The sequence below is a fragment of the Schistocerca gregaria genome, chromosome 5 (genome assembly GCF_023897955.1).
Source record: "Schistocerca gregaria isolate iqSchGreg1 chromosome 5, iqSchGreg1.2, whole genome shotgun sequence".
Lineage (NCBI taxonomy): Eukaryota > Metazoa > Arthropoda > Insecta > Orthoptera > Acrididae > Schistocerca > Schistocerca gregaria.
In genome coordinates this window covers 332,254,102-332,270,602 of record NC_064924.1, presented here as the reverse complement: position 1 = coordinate 332,270,602, position 16,501 = coordinate 332,254,102, and the positions used below count along the sequence as shown (strand labels likewise).

Genomic DNA, 16,501 nt, shown 5'->3' with positions numbered 1-16,501 from the left:
TCCCATTGTTAGTGCAATCAGTTTGCCCATCTACATACTGGCAAAACATCTTGCAGGATTATTATTAGTGCCAAAGCTGGGTCATTGTGAACATCATGTTGTAAACTTGTAGACGTTTATTGCAATGCTCAAGAACATGAAAATAGGTCGATGCGATATAATGGTTAGTCGGGATGTGGTGTCACTTTTTATGAGGATGCCAGTATAAGACACGGTGGATTTTTTGGCTCAACAGTTTCCATCTGGAATCGTCAAGTTGTTCCATCATGTTATAATGACAACATACTTCTTGTACTGTAATGAATATTATGAAATGTCAGATGGCACAGCAATGGGCTTGCCACTGTCTCCTGTGGTTACAAATTTCTTCGTGGAGTACTTTGAGGAGCAGGTTCTTAACTCTGTGATGTTATGTAGTCCGTCTTGCTTCCTTAGGAATGTCAATGTCACCTTTCTGATATGGCTTCATGGTGAAAATACAAAACAGCAGTTCATGGATCACATGAGTGGTGTCCATCGCAACACTATATTTACCACTGACATGTAGAAGGATGGCAAGCTACCATTCTTAGAGGTTTTAGTTGAGTGCAAATCAGGAGGCCAACTTGGTCATATTGTGTACAGGAAACCAATGTACACTGATTGATATTTGAACACTGGTAGTTGTCACCACCCTGTACACAAGAAAGTGGTTATGAACATGTCAATACACAGAGACAAAGTTATTTATGATGATGACCACCTACTGCCCAAATTTCAGCACTTGTGTTCAGGGATAATGACTACAGCAAATTGCAAATGCTTTCAGGTGTCACCAAAGAAGGATGGCTTGTAAATTGGCACAAGAAGCCAAGCCGGTGGCTTTCCTGACATACTTTGGGGCAATGAGCAGAGACCTGGATTGAGACCAGTGTTCTGAGTGGCCTCCACAGCACAAGATATGTTGTGCCCTGTTGAAGATGACATAGCACTTCATGTGCCCAGTGTGTGTGGCATCCCTTGTGAGTGCAGCAGCATCTATATAGGCCAGACAATTTGCACAGTTGTGGAGATTGTACCAAGCACAAGATACATATTATGCAAAAGGGAGCTTGACAAGTTGGCCATAGCTGAGCATTGCCTTGAAAACAGACAAAAACTACAGTTGGACAACAACAGAGTTTTGGCTCATGTGTCAACATATTGGGACTCAGTTACCAAATAGGTGGCTGAGATCAGAACAAAAAGCAACAATACAGCAACAATTTCAACAGACACCAGAGTTACACACTGAATAGGGTGTGGGAGCAGGCTTTGGATGTCAATAGGAAGCAACGGCACACATTTAATAGTTGTAGGAAGATGGGAGCAGCAGTTTCAAATGTGTGTGCCAACCTCTTGCATCACCTGATGCATTTGGTTTCACAGAGCGCCAGTGCTGCTATGAGCTGTCCAACTGGCCATCTGTGCATGTGTCATTTTGGCCCTCTCTTATTGGTGCCAGCAGCTGTAATCATAGGTATATATGGAAGAAATAATACCAATCCTGGCAGTCAGTAATTTTACTCCTGACATTGATACATTCACTCAGTACTACCTACAACCAGAAAAAAGAGTAGTGATGAGGAATCAATTAAGAGCCATCAACACAATGATGTGTGGGATGATTTTACATCAACCCTTAGTGAAGCACACAATCATAAATTTCCTAAATTTATGCCAGATGGAAATACAGGGTGTCCAAAAAGTCTTTCCCTGATTACATAAATTGATAACTCAGGTTAAAAGTAAGATACAAATATGAAACTTGTGTCAAATTGTTAACAACTATCAAAGTTTCTTTTTCTGTTTTAGGTTCGCAGTACATAAGTAGTGGATGAGGTGCAGTGCCCAAGAAGCCATGTTAACCAATCAGGAGAAGGCACAGTGTGTCCTGTGGTACCATGATACACGATCACCAACCACAGTGCAGAGACACTTCCAGACAACATTTGGAAGGAATCCACCTGATGTCAAGAGCATTAAAGCCTGGTATGAGAAGTTCAAGAACACAGGATCAGTTGCTGACCTTCTGAGGTCTGGTTGATCAAGAACCTCAGCAGACAGGGTGGAAGCTGTAAGGCAGTCTTTTCTGTGAAGTCCGAAGAAATCGGTGCACAGGGCCTCATGTGAATTACAGATGCCAAAAAGCTCTCTCCATGACATTTTACACAAACATTTATTGTTTCATGAATACAAAGTAGTGATGATACAGTCGCTCATTACTACCTACAACCAGAAAAAAGAGTAGTGATGAGGAACCAATTAAGAGCCATCAACACAATGATGTGTGGGATGATTTTACATCAACCCTTAGTGAAGCACACAATCATAAATTTCCTAAATTTATGCCAGATGGAAATACAGGGTGTCCAAAAAGTCTTTCCCTGATTACATAAATTGATAACTCAGGTTAAAAGTAAGATACAAATATGAAACTTGTGTCAAATTGTTTACAACTATCAAAGTTTCTTTTTCTGTTTTAGGTTCACAGTACATGAGTAGTGGATGAGCTGCAGTGCCCAAGAAGCCATGTTAACCAATCAGGAGAAGGCACAGTGTGTCCTGTGGTACCATGATACACGATCACCAACCACAGTGCAGAGACACTTCCAGACAACATTTGGAAGGAATCCACCTGATGTCAAGAGCATTAAAGCCTGGTATGAGAAGTTCAAGAACACAGGATCAGTTGCTGACCTTCCGAGGTCTGGTTGATCAAGAATCTCAGCAGACAGGGTGGAAGCTGTAAGGCAGTCTTTTCTGTGAAGTCCGAAGAAATTGGTGCGCAGGGCCTCATGTGAATTACAGATGCCAAAATTCTCTCTCCATGAAATTTTACACAAATATTTATTGTTTTGATACAAAGTGCAAATTGTTCAGGCATTGTTGCCCAATGACAGTACATGTTGATATGGCTTTGTCGTTGAAACGCTATCACGTATTGAGGATGATGGTGGTTCTCTGACGAATTGCCTTTTCCCACAAAGCGACCTTTTTTGTCAGTAGAGTAGTGAATCGCCATAATGTGCGCATTTGGGGTTCACAACCCCCTGGCAAGGTCATGGAGTGCACCAGAGGCAGTCCAAAAGTGAATGTTTGTTGCACACTATTGCACAATCGAATTATCGGGCCATTTTTCTTCGCTGAGGCTACCATCTGGACATGTTGCTGTTCCTCAGCCGCTTCAGTATCACCCCGATGTCTTGTTTCAGCAAGATGGTGCACCGCCTCATTGGGGTTTGGACGTTCGTGCCTATCTCGATATGAGCTTTCCTGGACGATGGATTGGTCCTGATGGGCCAACTGTTTGGCTTCCATGCTCTCCTAACATAACCCCATTAGACTTATTTTTATGGGTTTATGTCAAGGATAAGGTCTACTGAACACGTGTACCAGATCTTGAAACCCTGGGGCAATGGATGACCACAGTCGTTGAATCGATTTCTCCAGTGATGTTGGCTATTGTGTGGATGGAAATTGCATATTGCCTAGATGTGTTACGTGCTACCAAGGGTGCTCTTGTGGAAGTTTACTGACATGGGAAAAAACTTGATAGTTTGTAAACAATTAGAGACAAGTTTCATATTTGTATTTTACTTCTAGCCTGAGTTATCAATTTATGTAATCAGGGAAAGACTTTTCGGACACCCTGAATTTATCTTGTGTTACTTCTCAAGGATGTTACCCAGTACATTTTCAGACCACAACTAAATTAGGTTTGTAGTCAGCCATTTATTAGTAAATGCAGTACAGTGGGGTACACTGAGGGTAGATGATTTCAAGTCTTTTATTGATTTTGAAAGGGAATTCAAAGCCATGTACTGGAGTGAGGGATCACAAAAGAAAGTTTGATTGATATGATTTGGGTTGAAATCATATAACAGCATTGAATATAGATGTAGAATGGATGGGATACAGAAATTGTGTTGAATGTCAATAACATAAAGTAAAATACCACAGTGATTCAATTAATGAGGATCACTTGCTGAAAGTTATTATCAGCCCCTACTCTGGAAAGAATGAGATAAGTTATTAGGAAAAGACTGGGGAAAATTTAATAGCATTTTACAATATTTGAAACAGCTAGATATGATAGAATACCAGTCAAAAGATTGGAACAATAGTTGTACAAACACAGGTGTTGACAAGTCCAAGCTAACAGTCACTTACAGAACAAAGAGAAATGAATACAATAACCAACAAAACAATACAAAAAGAGAAAACCTGATAAACTTTGGAAGAAAGGCTTGACCTTCTGAAGCTGCTGCAATTGAGCTGGTGTCACTGGAATCTCTTGTGTTTAGGTGTGACAAAAGTAACATGATAATATATGATTTATTAGGTGAGAATCAATATATCACTAAAAATTACATCTGACTATTGATAGATAGCATGATAAATATGGATTCAGGCAGTGAAATTTTTGTTGTGGACCAGAATTTCTTAATGATTTATAATTTGATGCACTTATTACTGACTCTGCCAGTCTCTAGAGTGAAGTTAATGGGAAGAACAGAAACAAACAGTAAATCAGTACAGTTGGAAATCTTAATCTATTTTTCTATTTTCACATACAATTTAAAGTACCTGATGTTCCATGTATCTGATTTAAATAACTACTGGTATCTTTTATGGTCTCACATAGAAGAGATCATGAGGCGTTATCTTTAGAGTGAATAATCTCTAATGTTTGAATGTGAATGTGAATGTGATACACAGCAGAAAGTGTGATATATCAAACAGAGATACATATGGATACTACATATATTGAAAGCATATTGGTGAAAAGTATAGAAGCTAATATTAATAAATCATGATGACTTAATTCAGAGGAGACATTAGAGATTATTCACACTAAAGATAAAGCCTCATGATCTCTTCTATGTGAGACCATAAAAGATACCAGTAGCATCAAAGGACATGATACAGCATGAAATTAACAGGATGATAAATTGGGATGTAATACAAATTCCTAATAGTTGCTATAATAACCCACCAATTGTCTTTAAGAAACCAGATGGGGTGGTCAGGCTAGTGCTTTATGTGAGGGCACTAAATATGGTAATAGAACCAGAAAGAAACAGACCTCTCATAATAAACGAGTTGTTGGCTAGTTTTGTGTGGGCAAAGTATATTAGTACTATGGATTTAATACATAATATTGCTAAATTAAACTATATGATATGTTGCACAAATCTCTAGAATTTCTATTGAAAGGTAGGGCTTGTTAATTCAAGATTCTACGATTTGGATTGAATGTGTTAGTGAGTGGTTTCATAAGAGTTCTTAGTAAGGTAATTGGGCATGATCTGGAACACAAGATGTTGGTATACATAGACAATGTACCAATAATATCACAAACCTGTGAAGATTACATATGTTGGATAAACTAATATCTTGATGACATTTGCAGGTAATTACCCTGAAATTATCCAAGTCTCAATTTGGTAAGACTGAAGTTAAATTTATATGACATGTGATAAACAGGGAAGGAATAAGACCAGACCTATGTAAGCTAGATATGATTAATAAATGTCCAGACCATCCAAGAAAAAACAACTGCAAGCACAGTTAGGAATAGCAGCATTTTGCAGAAAATTTTTGAACAAATCAGTCGTAAATTCACTAAATATGAGAAAGTTATTAAAACAATATTCACTAGGGTGATGGACACAAGAATGCACAGCTGGGTTCTTAACTATTAGGAACAGTAGTGGTATTGGCACACCACTACTGTTGCATTTCAATTTCAGCCAACTATTTTATCTCACAACAGAATCTCTTGAATCAGGTCCCAACTGTACCAAGAATCATGTTTGGGTGTTGTAGTGGAACACAAACCTATAACTTTGCATACTCACTGAAGGGAATTATGGCATATCTGGAAAAGAGACATTGGCAGTAGTATGGATATTCAAGAAGTTTAAATACCTATTAAATAATGCAAACTCCAGATAGGAGTATCAACAATGTAGGAAAAGATAGATTGCTACTTACGGTTAAGAAGACATGTCAAGTTGCAGACAGGCATGATTAGACACTCACATATAGCTTTTGGCCACAGCCTTCACCAGTAAAGATACACACACACACACACACACACACACACACACAAATTGCAAGCACACCTCACGTTGGTGGTCCTGTGTGTGTGTGAGGAATACTTGTGTGTGTATATGTGTGTGTGTGTGTGTGTGTGTGTGTGTGTGTGTGTGTGTGTGTGTGTGTGTGTGTTTCTCTCTTTACTGATAAAGGCTATGGTTGAAAGCTATATGTGAGCATCTTTCAGTCATGCCTGTCTGCAACCTGATGTGTCTTTTTTACACCAAGTAGCAATCTATCTTTTCCTACATTCTAAATAGCTATTATGAGGACATGAGACCATCAGCAATAGGATCACACATCATTCCTGCTGCTTCCAAAAAGAAAGTTGCTATGCAGTAGATTAACTAGGTGGCCATAGATAATGAAGAAATTCAATTTTTCTATAAGTTATATCAAAGGCAATGAAAATATAGTGCCAGACACATTGTCTCAGCTTCCAATAGATTTACAGACACAACAAGATGTCAGGAAATGGGCACTTCCACAACATATATTTTTTTAAACAAATAGTTTAGCTAAAGATTTTATAATTTTCTTTCATAACTTGGAAACAGAACAATGTGAAGATCAGACACTATTTAAATGTATTCAACAGTTCGAAAATAGGACCGATGGATTAAGCATGACGGAAACTCCACAGAGTCACTCTTCGAGTAACTCTTTGCTATGTACACTATTCAGACATAATGAATTGATAACATATTAAAAACAAAGATTCCAAGACTTACCAAGCGGGAAAGCGCCAGTAGATAGGCACAATGAATAAAACACACAAACACATACACACAGAATTTCGAGCTTTCGCAACCGGCGGCTGCTTCGTCAGGAAAGAGGGGAGGAAAAGGAAAGATGAAAGGATGTGGGTTTTAAGGGAGAGGGTAAGGAGTCATTCCAATCCCGGGAGCGGAAAGACTTACCTTAGGGGGAAAAAAGGATAGGTATATACTCGCGCACACACACACACGCATATCCATCCATCCATACATACACAGACCCAAGCAGACATATTTAAAGGCAAAGAGTATGGGCAGAGATGTAAGTCAAGGCAGAAGTGTGGAGGCAAAGATGATGTTGAATGACAGGTGAGGTATGAGTGGCGGCAACTTGAAATTAGCGGAGATTGAGGCCTGGTGGATAATGAGAAGAGGGGGTATATTGAAGGGCAAGTTCCCATCTCCGGAGTTCGGATAGGTTGGTGTTGGTGGGAAGTATCCAGATAACTCGGACGGTGTAACACTGTACCAAGATGTGCTGGCCGTGCACCAAGGCATGTTTAGCTACAGGGTGATCCTCATTACCAACAAACACTGTCTGCCTGTGTCCATTCATGCGAATGGACAGTTTGTTGCTGGTCATTCCCACATAGAAAGCGTCACAGTGTAGGCAGGTCAGTTGGTAAATCACGGGGGTGCTTTCACACGTGGCTCTGCCTTTGATCGTGTACACCTTCTGGGTTACAGGACTGGAGTAGGTGGTGGTGAGAGGGTGCAAAGGACAGGTTTTACACCAGGGGCGGTTGCAAGGATAGGAGCCAGAGGGTAGGGAAGGTGGTTTGGGGATTTCATAGGGATGAACCAAAAGGTTACGAAGGTTAGGTGGATGGCAGAAAGACACTCTTGGTGGAGTGGGGAGGATTTCATGAAGGATGGATCTCATTTCGGGGCAGGATTTTAGGAAGTCGTATCCCTGCTGGAGAGCCACATTCAGAGTCTGATCCAGTCCCGGGAAGTATCCTGTCACAAGTGGGGCACTTTTGGGATTGTTCTGTGAAAGGTTCTGGGTTTGAGGGGAGGAGGAAGTGGCTCTGGTTATCTGCTTCTGTACCAGGTCGGGAGGGTAGTTGCTGGATGCGAAAGCTGTTTTCAGGTTGTTGGTGTAATGGTCCAGGGATTCAGGACTGGAGCAGATTCGTTTGCCACGAAGGCCTAGGCTGTAGGGAAGGGACCGTTTGATATGGAATGGGTGGCAGCTGTCATAATGGAGGTACTGTTGCTTGTTGGTGGGTTTGATGTGGACGGATGTGTGAAGCTGGCCATTGGACAGATGGAGGTCAACGTCAAGGAAAGTGGCATGGGATTTGGAGTAGGACCAGGTGAATCTGATGGAACCAAAGGAGTTGAGGTTGGAGAGGAAATTCTGGAGTTGTTTTTCATGGCCGGCACATCTTGGCACAGTGTTACACCGTCCGAGTTATCTGGATACTTCCCACCAACACCAACCTATCCGAACTCCGGAGATGGGAACTTGCTCTTCAATATATCCTCTCTTCTCGTTATCCACCAGGCCTCAATCTCCGCTAATTTCAAGTTGCCGTCAATCATACCTCACCTGTCATTCAACATCATCTTTGCCTCCACACTTCCACCTTGACTTACATCTCTGCCCATACTCTTTGCCTTTAAATATGTCTGCTTGTGTCTGTGTATGTATGGATGGATGGATATGTGTGTGTGTGTGTGTGTGTGCACGAGTATATACCTATCCTTTTTCCCCCCTAAGGTAAGTCTTTCCGCTCCCAGGATTGGAATGACTCCTTACCCTCTCCCTTAAAACCCACATCCTTTCATCTTTCCTTTTCCTTCCCTCTTTCCTGACGAAGCAGCCGCCGGTTGCGAAAGCTCGAAATTCTGTGTGTGTGTGTGTGTGTGTGTGTGTGTGTTTGTGTGTTTTATTCATTGTGCCTATCTACCGGCACTTTCCCGCTTGGTAAGTCTTGGAATCTTTGTTTTCAATATATTTTTCCCATGTGGAAGTTTATTTACATCAACATTGAATTGATAACATGTTACATATGTGTTGGGTGTGGTCACTTTGGCCCTAAGAAATGTGCCATGCACATTAAAAAGTGTTATTACTTTGAAACATGCACATACAAGTTAAAAAAAAATTACATCAGTGCGAGATATGTCAAAGAGAAAAATACAGATGACAAAACTACACACAATACTACATGCCAGAATATCCAGTCATTTTTGGATTTAGTAGCAACGGACTTCTATGGTCCACTGCCTCAGTTGGAGGAAGGTATTGTGTTAATTTTTGTCATCCTGGAATGTTGGTCAAAACTGGTTAAATTGTATCCACTGAGAAAAGCCATAACCCACAATGCCATACTGAAGCTGAGAGATCATTTTTTAAAGCAAGTAGGGAGACCAGAATATTTGTTATTGGACAATTAGTGACAATTTACAGCAAGGTTGTTTAAGGTATTCCTAGCACTGGAGAAAATCAATCAAATTCCCATAGTCCAGTACCACCCAAAGGTTCACTGTATTACATGGACAAGTCCCAGAGATTTATGATGCCTTGTTGATCAGTCTCAGAAGTTTTCAGTCAATGTCAGACATTGCATTAAGATTGGAGTAAATATTAGTTTTTTCAGTATGAGCATATTCTATTACAATGTTATAAATTAGAGTTTTGTTAATTCTTGGTACACAAGATTGAAAATTTAATTATTGAAATCAAGCCATAAGAACCAAATGTCTCCAATTCATATTTTTCCTCTGAAGCTATTGAGAAATTCCATTTTAATTTCCACAGACTATTAACTGCTTTCTTGTGTTGAATTTACAATTTTCAAAACTAGCTGAAAGTTCCACACTGGGGATCTGTGTGCTGTTACACCTATATGTGATGTAAATGCACAGTTGAACATCAATTTATGAGCTTATGCTTCCAGATTTTAAAATAAAATATGCATACGAACAGCTTGTTTCATTATTTTTGACGTTATCTTCAAATTTTATGCATGTTATAACCTTATTTGAGAAATATAATGTCAAAAGCACACACAGTGATACAAATGAACATAATCTCAAAAATTCGTGGCATGGTAAAACCCAGGTGTCAATCGAAAGGATTTGCAGCATTTTTTAAAATAAAGAATCCTTAACTGAGGAAATAAATAATGAACAAGGATTACATACAACAAAAGCAAACGTAATTCACTCAGTAGTAAAACTGATAATGAAAACTATTAGAGGAATGATAAATGCTTGTACACATATATCATATTTGTTGTATAAACTGTCTCTCTAACAGACATCTTGTCATGTCTGCCCTTCAACGATGGCTTTTAATGTCTGCACTGAAGGTGGACTCACATATTGAATTTTTGTGAACCATTTTGGCATACAATTCTGCCCTGATTCATCAGACCATTGCTAATATTTCTCAGACTGTGCCCATCAACCAGAGAACAATCTATGAAGATCTTGCCGAAGACTGTGCTGCTGTTAGACTGTATCATTGGCATTCTTTTCTCTGGAGAATAACTCATGAAGTTTGTATTGCAGTCCTTGAAAATTCAAAATATCCTTCAAATATTTGGCTCTTACAATGCTTTGATATGAAAATTCTTTTAAATGGAACATTAAAATGTTACCTTTGGTATAAATGGCAACTCCTTCCATCTGCAATGAACTCCTTGCATATAAATCAGAAGATATGTACCTGTCAAAAGGAAGCTGTAATATTTCTTCACTACATCAAGTGATGCTCAGAGGTAGAAATATCTGAGTCAAGATCAGTTAGCAATGCATCTATTTTATCTCTGTTTCCCATAGTATTTTGATGAAATAAAGCTTTATGAGTATTTTGATACAATGCCCATTTCTTGCACTAAATTCCAGCAATAAAGCAACTATCTTAAATCAGCAATACCTCCTGCTTATCTTCATCAATTACCTAGAGCCAAGAATTAAGCAGAGTTAATGGAAAAGTTGGGGGGAAGTAGTAATGTATTATACAGATACTTCTAGTGTTACATATTTAAGTACTAATTTTTATTAGAAAATGTTAGTGTATATTGTGAATATTAAGCTACCAGTAGGAGATAGACAACACCTATTTAATATGACTAAGCAGCTATTTCAAAGTTACAGTTTTTCTGCTAATTTTTATTCTTTTATCTAGTTAGCATAAGCACAAACATTATAAATCAGTATAGTGATTTTTTGCTGTTAATATACTGTTCAGGTTAAGTTTATTTGAGCTGTTGTTCTTTTGTTAACACTTTGGAGACTAACCAATTAGAAGATTCAGGCCTAGGAAACTTGCCATTTATACCCTTATCCAAAGCTCTCGTGGCATGTATGTAATTGATGTATCTTCAAGATAAACACTTACTACAATGAACCAGGCTTCAGAATTTACATTTTATATTTAATTTAATATTTTGATGGATTAAATATTTTAAAATAATGAAGACTTTCCAAGGTAAAAGTGCAGTCATTCATCACAGCAGCTGTTATATTAGCTAATATTTCTTTCAAAATAATTCCAGAAATTGACAGCCGAAGGCAGCACCAGTCAAGGGACAGAAAGGGAGATATCTGCAGATTATTCTCATATGAAATGAATCCAGTTTTTGAGAAATAGGTGGCTTGCATATGAAGAAAAATAACGCCTGACCTATATTCAGGAATGATCTTTTTAACAGTTGGTCTCCAAAGTGTTATCATAAACTTCAACTTACTCCACATTCTATATCTACATTTACATTTATACTCCGCAAGCCACCCAACGGTGTGTGGCAGAGAGCCCCCTGCCTTATGGAATGGTTTTCGTGGGGAATCAGTAGTACAGTGTGTACATTTGATTTCAGAAGAGTATTATGACTTCAGAAATAGAAATGTTGGAGAGAGAATGATCTAGCTCAAAATTACACCTAATTTTGTTACATGATTGTCATTTGCATCAGAATATAACAAAAATGTCTCACGTTGTTTTGTAACATACATCACAATATTTTTCTCAGCTAAAGTGTTCAGCATGTTGGTGTTATGTGCCTTCAGTACGTTCTCACAATGAATAATGATGAGATTTGTGACCAAAAATGTCAGTTAATTATTCTGTCAGTGCCCACTTAAATTTTCCCTCAGTGTGAGAGTATTTTGACTGATTCATCATACTACTGGAATAAAAATTGTTTCCATTCAACATGTTGAATTTCTATTTCACTTAGAATTTTGTAACAGTCCTCACAATTACTCATTCATAAATGCTCACAAAAAATACCTTTCTATCCAAAAATTGACATAACAGTGACTTTTCTAATCTTATACTTGTATCTTCAAGAATTTTCTTTATACTGATAACAATAGCTGTACCAGTTAACACATCCATTAAAGTGGATCACAGTCTCATCTGAATTATGCAGTTCCTGAAACCAAAATTCATGCTTTTGATGTTCTATTAAAATAAACTCTCACAGGTCCAGTTGCATTTCAGCAACATCATTATGCAGTTCTTCAACACCAATCAACCTTAATGTTTGTAACTTAACGTACTTAAAGATGCAAGTGTCTCTGAACTATTGGGATAAAGGCCAAATGAGCATAGATGGGCTGATTACCAAGGAATGTTGCTTAATAATTATCTTGCTATGAGTACTACTATGCAGCTTTACATGATGTTCTCCTCTCAGATTGTTTCTTATTCTTAGTATTCATTTCTCTACTTCCTCATGCGTTGACAATAAATATGATGAAATCACATCTCATCAGTCACACAACAAGAGGAACTTGGTTTAGTAGTCATACATTGTGGAGCAGAGGTAAACTATTTATTGTGTGCAGATGTGAGGTAGATGGACCACTGTTGAGGGTTTCAGATAATGGGTTGCAGGTGTATTGAAGCATCCATGGTGCAAACAGTTGCATCTCTTGGAACTGGCATCTGCTAGAAGCTATGATGTTTAAGTGCCTTCTGACTCATATCTCACAAATTATTTAGCTGAAGATAAATAGACACAAGGTGCTGCCCATTGCAGAGGGCACATCTAAGCATGTACAGGTTGTCTCAATCTTTTGGCGTGCTCCTAAACAGAGAGTGTGCATGTTGGACATTGGAAGCTCCGCTTTTAGGCAGATATGTAAGAAACAAAGGAAAATAACCAGTGTGTAGTCAGATTTTTCCTCAGTGTATGCTCAGAGATGTGGAGAAGGTTCTGCTTTTGAACATGCTGGATGTGACTAGTAACAAATTGTAACTTACAAGGCAAGAATGATGACTGCCCAGTTAGTTCAGACATCATCCTTGGTTCTGTTAGAAACTTGGATGAATTGCTGAAGATGGCTACTTCCATATCTGAAGCAGATGAATGATTCATGATTTGCAACATCATTCCACAAACCAATCAGAGACAATTGGTTTGCAGCTGATTGAAGTCAAAAACAATTCTGTGATGTTCTCATATACCAATTATTGGCAGATATTTTTAGAACATATTTAACAAGCCAGTCATTCACACAGTAAACAGACACTCAGGTAGCAGAGAATTTGCTGTGTGCACACAGAGCTTTTAGGTTAGAGAATCCACCCTTCCCACCTCTATAAGCCAGATGATGAATGACATACGGATTTGGAGAGGAGTAGATCAGCTTCATTAGGTACAGAGGTGAACACTCATCCTATCAGGAAAGAAAGGTAAAATGTTAACATGGGATTATTTAACTGCAGAAGTCTGCATTAGAATGTATCAGATATAGACTCTGATAACATCCACATAATATTAGGAACAGAAATTAGGCTGTAGCCAGAAGTGAATAGCAGTTAAATAATAAATTCCAGTTGGGGTGTGCAGGATAGATAGGTTGAATGTCAATGGGAGACTCATGTGGTTGATCAAGTAGCACCAACAAGAAATCTTGAGATGTTATTCTGCATATTTTATCTGAACATTGGATTAATCAGTTTTTTGAGAACTGACTGATGAGATCAAAATCTTTGATCACCTGGTGACTAACAGATCTTAATGTTTCAACTGTACTCAATATCTAACTGCTCACTTCTGCAGAGAAAAATATTATTTACTTCAGGCACTTGGCCTTAGAAGAAAATTACTAAGACAACAAAAATTTAAAATACACAAATCAAGCCAACTCTATGTAAAGGTACAGAATTATTTTATAATTTAAAAATGAATAGCTAGAATGCCTGTACTCTTGAAATTTCAAATAACTGAGTTATCATGCTCAGTGACATGTAGGATTTGTTAAAATGAATTAGTTAGGTATTTACTACTATTCCACATTTGGTTGGTGCATTCTGTTATGTTCAAAATGGTCCAGGGTCATCATGCAGCAATGCAAGACTGCCACCTGACATGTTTACATTGTTGCAGCTACATGTCTCAGAGTCTGCAGCGCTGTGTGGAGTGTCATGGAGTACCTCCTGTAGGAAGTTCAGTGGTAATGAGCGTACCAAGAATGAAGAACTTCTCTAGGATATGAAGAACCTCAGAAGAATTGAGGGTTATTGTTGATCAGATTTTGAGTGGCAAGCACACAATCAGACTATTGTAAAGGCTATGTTAAAACTTGGTACCTGAATAATAAATATATTGCTTGTGAGAAATGTATTCTTTCATACTTATTCCAATAGTAATTGATTAGTATGAGGCAGGATTCACTTCAGAGCAAAGTTCCAATCAAAATATTTCAATCCCATTATCAAGAAGGTGTAGTCATACGAGAATTTCTGTGTAAATTCTAGAATCACTCAGCCTTCTACAATCTCAAACACATGATATTCTGGATATGAGTGTGGGATGGTAGAATCCTACATACTGTTCTTCACATGTTTATGTAAGCAGGTTTAAAATCAGTTCCGGGAAGAAAGTAGACATGGTGGTTGGATGGCACCGACAAGTACCTGTCAGGCAATCCATAGATGTGTTAGTGAATTGTGAATTTTGGTTTATTGGTCTCATAACATACATAATCTAAATCATTTGATTCAGGTACAGGAGACACATCAAAATTTTGCTGAAGTTTTACCATATACATACAACACCTGATTTTAACAAATTGTACCATAACAATAATACAATATAAAAATACACATACAATAAAAAAACTAACAATTAATTACAACTGATTTTAACAAATGGTATCATAATAATAATACAATTTTGTTACACATACAATAAAAGACTAACAATTAATTACCCCTTGCTCAAATTATCATGTCATCCTCTATGAATTCTTCTACTGTGTAAGGAAGAACCATGGAGTTTATATGCAGCTCTGTGCTTATTGTGCCATTGACTATTGTTTTAAAACAAGAACAGTTGAAAAAGTACTCTTGCAGACTCATGATGCAACCTTATTAGAGGCGAGACTCATTTTATGATTCATGTTAAGAAAGGTCATGGTATCCAGGTCAACTTTCTTTTAACTGTAACTCTATTTGTTTCTAACATCTGACTATACAAGAGACTTGCAGGAACTTACATATTCATGTGGAAAGTGAGATTTTTATTGTGTATGCAGGGCAAATACTTCAATAATTGATGAAAAGTAAAGTTTGTATGTCTACTTATTTCATAAGTAGAAGGTGTCTAAAAATTCCTGTACCTAGCATTACTTGATGGAGAAGAAGTCAAAGGGGTTTCCAGCAGCCAGCTATCCAATAATGAAGAGCAGGTGTGAATTCCAAGTAAGCCATCTCGTAAAGAAGTGGAAGGTGGTTTGGGGGAATAAGCCGATATTACCCAGATCCACACTCACACTTTAAGTCATCAGAACATTAGAACATCGTGACCGTGACAGGACCAAGAAAACGGGAACATCAAGTCAAAAATGAGAGAAGAAGCTGTTATGTGTTGCCATAGCAACCAAACATATTAAGACAAGGAAATTACTTCAAGAAATTGGAATATGTTCAAGTATCTAACGGAGCAAAATTTAAATGGAAAAACAGTGATTTTTTTAAATTTTGGTATATGTATCCCATAGATCTGTACATGCAAATGATTCACCTGGATGTGGAGAAATGAAAAATTTGCAATGATAAAACAGCAAAGAAGATTGCAACATATTTGTCTAAGAAGAAATACGCATAGAACACTTCAGCTAAGAAGATCCTGTGCAGGGAGTATACAGCACTCATACACACATCGCGAAGATGCAGATGCAGAAACCAACATACACCCAACGCCGCTGACACCAGCTTCTCTTCGCTGGTGCTGACCTGCCTCCACATCCAATCACCTACACAATGCGATTTCTATGACAAATGAGTGAAACAAAAGTTGATTACTTTATTATGAGTGGTACAAGATACTGTTGAATGAACGTTTATTGTGTAATTATCATATTTAAAGTTAGTTTTAAATGCTTACAAAAGCTAAGGCATATAAAATTATGGAAAATACACAACATGTTGTGGAAACTCAAGACCCCGCTATAGCCATGAAAATTAGTAAAGAAGTGCCTGACTGGGCTGAGTTGATAAATTTAATCGAAGGTCAAGGTCTTAAGTTAATCTCAATTAAATGCCCAGAGTGAAGCTTTGAATGCTCAGTGTGTGCCTCTAAGTAAACGCTCAGAATGAAACTTTAAATATTCAAATGACAAATTTAGGATTA

General features: G+C 38.0%; 1 protein-coding gene across 3 annotated transcripts in view; it reads right to left on the bottom strand.

Moving 5' to 3' along the window:
- LOC126272199 (proton-coupled folate transporter-like) overlaps positions 1 to 16,501 on the bottom strand; it is a 236,990-nt gene that overhangs the window by 80,457 nt on the left and 140,032 nt on the right. The window contains exon 1 of one of the 3 annotated variants that reach the window (XM_049974881.1): positions 5,883 to 5,897. The exons of the other annotated variants lie outside the window; for them this stretch is intronic. The gene's annotated coding sequence lies outside the window, so the exon portion shown is untranslated. Of the gene's footprint in view, positions 1 to 5,882; positions 5,898 to 16,501 lie in introns of those variants that run through there. 3 annotated transcript variants of the gene reach the window in all.